Genomic DNA, 7035 nt, shown 5'->3' on the forward strand with positions numbered 1-7035 from the left:
AATGTCCTTTTGTTTTTAATACCCCAGTAGTATTCCATTGTGTAAATACACCACAGCTTTTTTAATTCACTCACCTACTGATGGGCACATGGGTTGCTCCAAATCTTGGCTACTTAGGACCACTTCTAAAAGCTGGGTCGCAGGTGTGTGTATCTTAAGGCCCTGGATGCCTCCTGCCAGGGCTTCCTGGATAAGCCCCCACCCAAGTGCCAGCTTTCCTGCCTGCAGACCTGAGGAAGCTCAACTATACCATTTGCGGGGAGCTGGGCCGACGCCACCGCACACCTTGGAAATTCCCCCAGTGCGGAAGGACTGTGGCTGGGACAGGGACTTCAGCAGAAAGTGAACTGATGTGCGGCCAGTAAATCCAGCTGTTCCTTGGAGAACCAGGGAACTGAAGAGACCTGGGGGCCCCATGGAAATACCTTCGCAGAGGTGAGCAAGGTGCCTCAAAGTGGAAGAAACCAGAAAGGACAGACTCAGAAACCTGCTTGTCTCCTTCAGAGAACCCAGGTCCGCCCCATCGCCAGACTGTGGACTGTCTCTCCCACCAGACCGAGCATCTGTCCGAGGGCAGGTATGTGTCTGTTCGTCTCTGCACCCCCACACCCGGCCCGGTGACCAGGAAATATTAATTGCACGGACATGACAACAACCTCCACACCAACTCATAGCCCTTGCCCTTCTTCATCCCGCAACCTTAGGTCAAGGCTGCAGCCTGTGAAGTGTATGTTGAAACAGCCTTTTGGGAGCCACTGAGCCATGTGTACCAAAGGCCTTCAAATATGCACCCCTTTCCACTGGTGATCTCACCTCTAGGAATGCCCGAAAGTAATCCAAGGCTGCCTGCCTGCCCTTCCCATCCATTTCCCACAGTCTCTCTCTCCCGCCTCCACGCAAACCACTTTTCTTCATCCTGGGTTCCTTGGCATCCTCGCCACCGGGACAAAGGCATTTCCTGCCTTGTTTCCTGAACTCTGCTTCCCCTCAAGGCACAAAGCACCACGTCCTCTAGAAAGCCTGCCTGGACCACGCAGGGCCTCGTTTTCCTTGTGTGGTAGGTTAATGACATGCCTGACTTACCTGAACTTCCAGACCACAGTCTGTGGAGGGCAGGCAGGCAGCATCCACATCTGTTTTATCTTCATCCTTCTCCCCCCTGGCAGAGTGCAGTGCCAACAGGATGAGAAGCGTTGGCGGCCGGGCACACTGGGGAAAAGGAGGTTCTTTCCATGCCTCTCGACCACACCCGGGGACACCGTAAAACCCCAGTTCCTGCATCAGGCGCAGGTTAGGGAATCACACACCCTTCCCAGGAGCAGCAGCATGTTCAACACCATTTTTCAGAACCTCAGTCTAAAATTCATGCGAGCAAATGGAGGCCAGCAGAGGTGAAGGGCACTGGCCGAAGGCGCACAAATAGGCCAGGACCCGCGGGATCGGATTTTAGCTTGAGGCTCATTTCCTCAGCCAGTTTGTTGCTCAGGAAATGAGCCTCAAATGATCACATGCTGTGATACAAATGTGATAATTTCTGACGGGAAAGAATTCATTCCTTTACCATGGGGTCTAGCGTGCAGGACTTTAAATATATGCAGAGAGTTTCCCTGAGCTGTAAATTACATCAGGGAGGGTTTAATTAAGTGAAATTTGAATCGAAAGTGCCAGTGCCCTGAACTGGGGTTTTATGAGATAAGAAACTGCTATCGTGACCTTCCCCAGACGCTGGGAGGACAGGCAGGCCCTGGCAGCTCCTTTTCCTCAGCCCCCAAAGCAGCACCTTTATTGATAAAAACTGAGCATCTTTATTGATAAAAACTGAGTTTTTGTTGGTAGCACAGTTAATCAGGGGAGTTATTGAGATATTTAACCCACCCATGTTGTCAACCCCACAGGGTGGGAACACCATCCCAGTGTTAGGAATGAGAAAGTTGAGGCTCAGAGAGGTTAATTAACCTGCTCAAAGTCACCCAGCAGAGCCCCAATTCTGGTCCTGGTCAGTCTAAGAAGCGAGGGCTTTCTCCTGTCTGGTTGGTTATCGCTCTGTCTAGACACCAGAGGTGCACACGTCTCAACCCAGCCTAATAAAATGAGAATCGCTGGACTTGGAGCTAGGCATCAGTCTTTTTAAAAAAATATATAGTTTTATTGATTTCAGAGAGAAAGGTAGAAGGAGAGAGAGAAACATTAATGATGAGAGAGAATCATTGATGGGCTGCCTCCTGCATGCCCCCTACTGGGGATCAAGCCTACAACCCAGGCATGTGCCCTGACCGGGAATCAAACCATGACCTCCTGGTTCATAGGTCGACACTCCACCACTGAGCCACGCCGCCGGGCTAGGCATCAGTCTTTGTAAAAAGCACCCCATGTGCTTTAATGAGTAATCTGGGCAGAGAATGCCTGACCTTTGCTGCGCTGCCTTCAGCCCTCACCCTAAGGGAGGCTTCCTGGCTTCCAGGGAGGCCAGACAGAGGGCCCGAGGCTGCCACCCACTCACCTTAGAATCATCAGGAGCCTGTAAGCTGGGCACAGCCACAGATAAATTAAGGCAGAAACTCCGGGGTGAAATGTGCACATTAGCACAAATACTTTTAAAGCTTCCAGGTGGTAGAAGTGCAGCCAGGGCTGAAATCAGACTCCAGAGGTTTGAACCAAATGGCCTCTTCAGGCCATGCCCTGGGCAGCTGATGCCCCAGCCTGACTGGGGCAGAGACCAGGTGACCGGGGCCTGTCTTCTGCTGGATTCTCAGCCAGCTGAGGGGAGTGGGGACAGAGGAGAAAGAGAACTATCACCCAACAATCCAGATGCAAAGACATCGTTAAATGCTCAAAAAGAATGCCTGCTCTCAAGTCAATTAAATGCTTCCCAGCAAATTGACGAATTTGCCATGATCTTTCTTCACCGAAAAAGCAAAGCGCTTTAGTCTTTGCCTAGAAAAGTGATGAAAAAATTGTCATCAGTGGGGTCCAGATGAATGAGGCTCCTACGGGAATGAAGGGGACTGGCCACAGAGGCGGGGCCCGCACACGTCTGCTGTGCATCTGTTCTACGCGGGCTTTGCATGCAGAATGGAAAAGAACTGCTGAATAGGATGACTGTTCTAAAAGGAAAACAAAAGCAGTTGAACAACCAACGCCTGAAAGAGAGCAAGGTGAACCGAGGGCAAAGAGCCTGGTGGGGAGGGCAGGCTGGGGCTGGGGGGCGCGGGCCAGCTGCCGGGCTACCCCCAGGTCCAGGGCGAAGTAGAGCGGTTCTTCCAGGCGACAGCTGGCTCCGTTATCCCTGCAGGACCCGACCTGGCACATGGAATGCTCCACATCCCGCACCCCTCCCCGCAGAGGACCTGAGTAGGACATTGCCCTGAACTCTTTTTAGGAGAGTGTGGACACTGCTAGGGAAATAGAATGTAAAACAAACTTCCTATTGAATGAGCGTGGCACCAGAATATGAAGCCCCTCACAGGCAACCTGCTGAGAGGTTGCCAGGACTGAAAGGGACCGCCCCCTTTTCTGTAGACAGGCAGCTCTCACCCCTCAGGTGACAGAACTTGCCCACGTGTCATGCCAATCACCTTTATCAAAGAAAAACAAACTTCTCAACTCTTTATAACAAAAGCTAGTTCTGCAACTGGAGCCGCAGTTAGGGTCTTCCCCTCTCGCGGAAGCCTGGTGAAGGGCGCTGTCTGCCTGGATGATTACACTTCGAAGACATGGCTCTGGGTCCTGCCTGGGTCATAAAGCTGGCCAGAGGCTTGTTCCACTTTGGAAAAGATTTACATACATTTCAGACAGACAGAGAAACACTTCCAATGGCAAGTTTTCTGAAGTAAGTGCTCTAAGACAAGGGAGTGGGGGCGGGGAGGTCTCTCCAGGAGAATTAAGCCACTTGTAAAAAAATATATTTATTGATTTTAGAGGGAGATGAAGGGGTGGGGAGAGAAACATCGGTTTGTTGTTCCACTTAGTTATGCATTCGTTGGTTGATTCTTGTGTGTGTCCTGATCAGGGATCGAACCCGCAACCTTGGTGTATGGGGACGACACTAGCTGATGTGCCCAGGTGGGCCCTTGTCCTGAGAAAACCAAAGGAGTGGAGTAGACATAGGCTGCATTTGATCTTGTGACCTTGGAAAGAACAGGGTAGATGGTGCTCCTTTAAGAGCCTCCAGGGTTTGGGGAGTTGGTGGCTTTGCTAGGATGTTAGCAATGATGGTGGTCACTGGAACCACAGCTCCTGACCTCTCTGCCTTCCTGGACTCATCGGTGCCCAGTGTGACACCCCCACCACACACACACACACACACACACACACACACACACACACACACGCTCTGGGTGTTTCTCCGCTTCCTGCTGGAGAGGAAGGGGTTTGGGGACCCTGGCCCAGCGTGGCTTCTGCCCTCCCTCCCCCTCCCCAGCACAGCTCCTGGCTTCTGCTCCACTCCAATTAGACTCTAACCCACTAGAAGCTGCAGCCAATTCTGCGGAAAGTTCAAATCTTCAGGGACTTCATAAATTAGCCTTTCCTGCTAAGTGTTCTCCAGAAAAAGAAAAATTGGGGGAGTCGGGGGAGGTTTGCAAAGCACAACAAGGGCTGCTTACTCTTCCCAAATAACCAGGCAGAGCCCTCCCGGATGGGGCTGTGGGGTTGGTGCCGGGGAGGCTGACTGGCTGAGGGGCCACTCTGGGGAGTGAGGGGGTGCAGATGTGGAGGGAGGGGCAGTTCTGAGACAGGTGCTATGACAGCACTAGTTTCGTGTTTAGCAAATTGAGCAGGGCCTTGCATTTTCAGAGCAGGACCCTCCATTTCTGCGTGTGTGTGTGTGTGTGTGTGTGTGTGTGTGTGTCTGAGCATGTTTGCCTGTGTATATGTGACTGAGTGTCGCACGTGTGCGAATGTTTTTGCAGGTGGTACAGAGGGGAGAAGTGTTCATGGCTGTGGCTGGGGACAAGTCTTGCAATTTCTTGGTCCTGGGCAGTGTCAGCAGAGACGGGGGGACACTGCTAATGGGATAAGGTGTTGGCAGGGTCTAGTCCTCACAGAACCAGGGAGCAGGCTTCACCTGCTCCCCAGATCCTCTGGGCCAACGGTCGCCAACGGGTGGTCGCGGGCCACGGCTGGTCCGTGAGGTCAGAAAGGTTGGCGACGGCTGCCTGGCTGTACACTATTCCTCATTATCCTGGCCCCAAACTTGCCTGCTGGTGGTTGTGAGCCACAGCTCAAGCCGTGTAGACTCTCTCATGCCCTTGTGCCTCTGCACCTGCGGGTCCCTTTGCCTGGAACACCTTCCGCCTTTTTCTGGGTCTGGCTACATTCTGCTCACCCTTCAGGGGTGTCACCTCCTGCAGGAAGCTCTCCTCCACCCTCTGGGATGAGGAAGGCATCCCTCTCCGGGTCTCACTCCAGATATAGCACTCACCACGCCCTATTAGAATCCTGGCTTCGTTATCTGTCTCCCCCACTAGAATGAGAAACCAATGGTTTCCATCCCCTCTCCACACTCGGGCCCAGGGGTCCCCTCTCCTGGAGAATTCTCTCCTATTTCTCTATTTATGCTTTCAGCTGATCAGACGAGGCCCACCCACACATGGAGGGCAATCTATTTTCTCAGAGCCCACTGATTTCATTGTTAACATCCTCCAAAACACCTTCACAGAAACACCCAGAATAGGATTTAATCAACTATCTGGGCACTGTGGCCCCGCCCAGGGGACACATAAAATCAACCATCACAGCAAAGGATAGCTGGGCTCCTTTCGGGCCTTTCAGGATGCAGGGAGGACGAGGCAAACTGCTGAGTCCCAGCAGTATTCCAACAGTCTCAGCTCCCTTTCCAGTGAAACAGGAGCCATTGGGAGGATGAGTGGATCAGTGGGTAGATAGGTGAGTAGAGGGAGAAGCAGATCGGTACATAGATAGGGACGGACGGACCCTAGTACTGGTAACTGGCAACCTCTGAGTCAGTATTTGGCTGAAATTTGAAAAAATACAAAACTAGGGAATGGCAGAGCAAAATGGTCAACTTATCTAACTTTGCGTTTCCACATGAGGAAAATGATACCCAGGGAAGAACAGTGACATCCTCAGGGCCCACATGAGTACCTGTGGCCTCTAGTCTGGGCATGTCGGGGGCCAGCTCTTTCATGCTTTAGCCCAGAAGCAACACCCGTCACTTCTGCTGGCAGCCACATGGCCCCTGATTGATCCTGTGAGAGGCAGTTAGACAGACACAAGCAGAGCAAGGACCATGGGCCAGGTACGGAAGGTCACCAGGGCCCGGTGGCTGAGCGTCAACCCATGCATGGAGAGGTCACCGGTTTGATTCCCAGGCAGGGAACACGCCTGGGTTTCGGGCTCTATTCCCAGTGGGTGGTGCAGGAGGCAGCCTACCAATCAATGCCGATGTTTCTCTCTCATCGATGTTTCTATCCCTCTCTCCCTCTCCCTTCCTCTCTCCCTGAAATCACTAATACATATAAAAGGTCACTAGCGGGGAAAGCAACGGGCAACACTAGGAAAACAAGGGCCTTGCCCCTCGGGGAACCTTCCCTTCCTAGCATATGGCTGGTCATTCGGTTTCGACCCCCTGACTTTTCCTCCCTAAAGATAACATCTAGGCCTCGGTGTATTTCAGCTCCAGGGCCAGAAAGGCAGCCCACGACTCCCTCAGGACCAGCTGCACTGACTATGACCCCCTGCCTGATGCCGGCCAATCCGTGGAGACCACAGCCCTGAAAGACCACACCTGGAAAACGGATGCATGTTCTGCTGAAACCCTCCCCTGAACCCTCCCCTAAGATTGCGGCCTGAAAGAGAGAAATAAAAACCCTCAGGAAGAACGCAGCGTGTGCTCTCTCTGGGGAGCACGCCTGAGCCATTCCCTTTCCCCCTCTTCCTCCCACACAGACACACATCTCCTAAGCTCTCAGGGTCCTCAGGGGACTTGTAGCCAAGGGAGTTCTGGGCTACCCTGAACATGTCTCCAAGACCCGCCCCCCCCTTTAAATTTATTTTTAGAAAGAGGAAGGGAGA

This window comes from Myotis lucifugus, unplaced genomic scaffold, assembly GCF_000147115.1.
Source record: "Myotis lucifugus unplaced genomic scaffold, Myoluc2.0 scaffold_73, whole genome shotgun sequence".
In the NCBI taxonomy this organism is placed as follows: Eukaryota; Metazoa; Chordata; class Mammalia; order Chiroptera; family Vespertilionidae; genus Myotis; species Myotis lucifugus.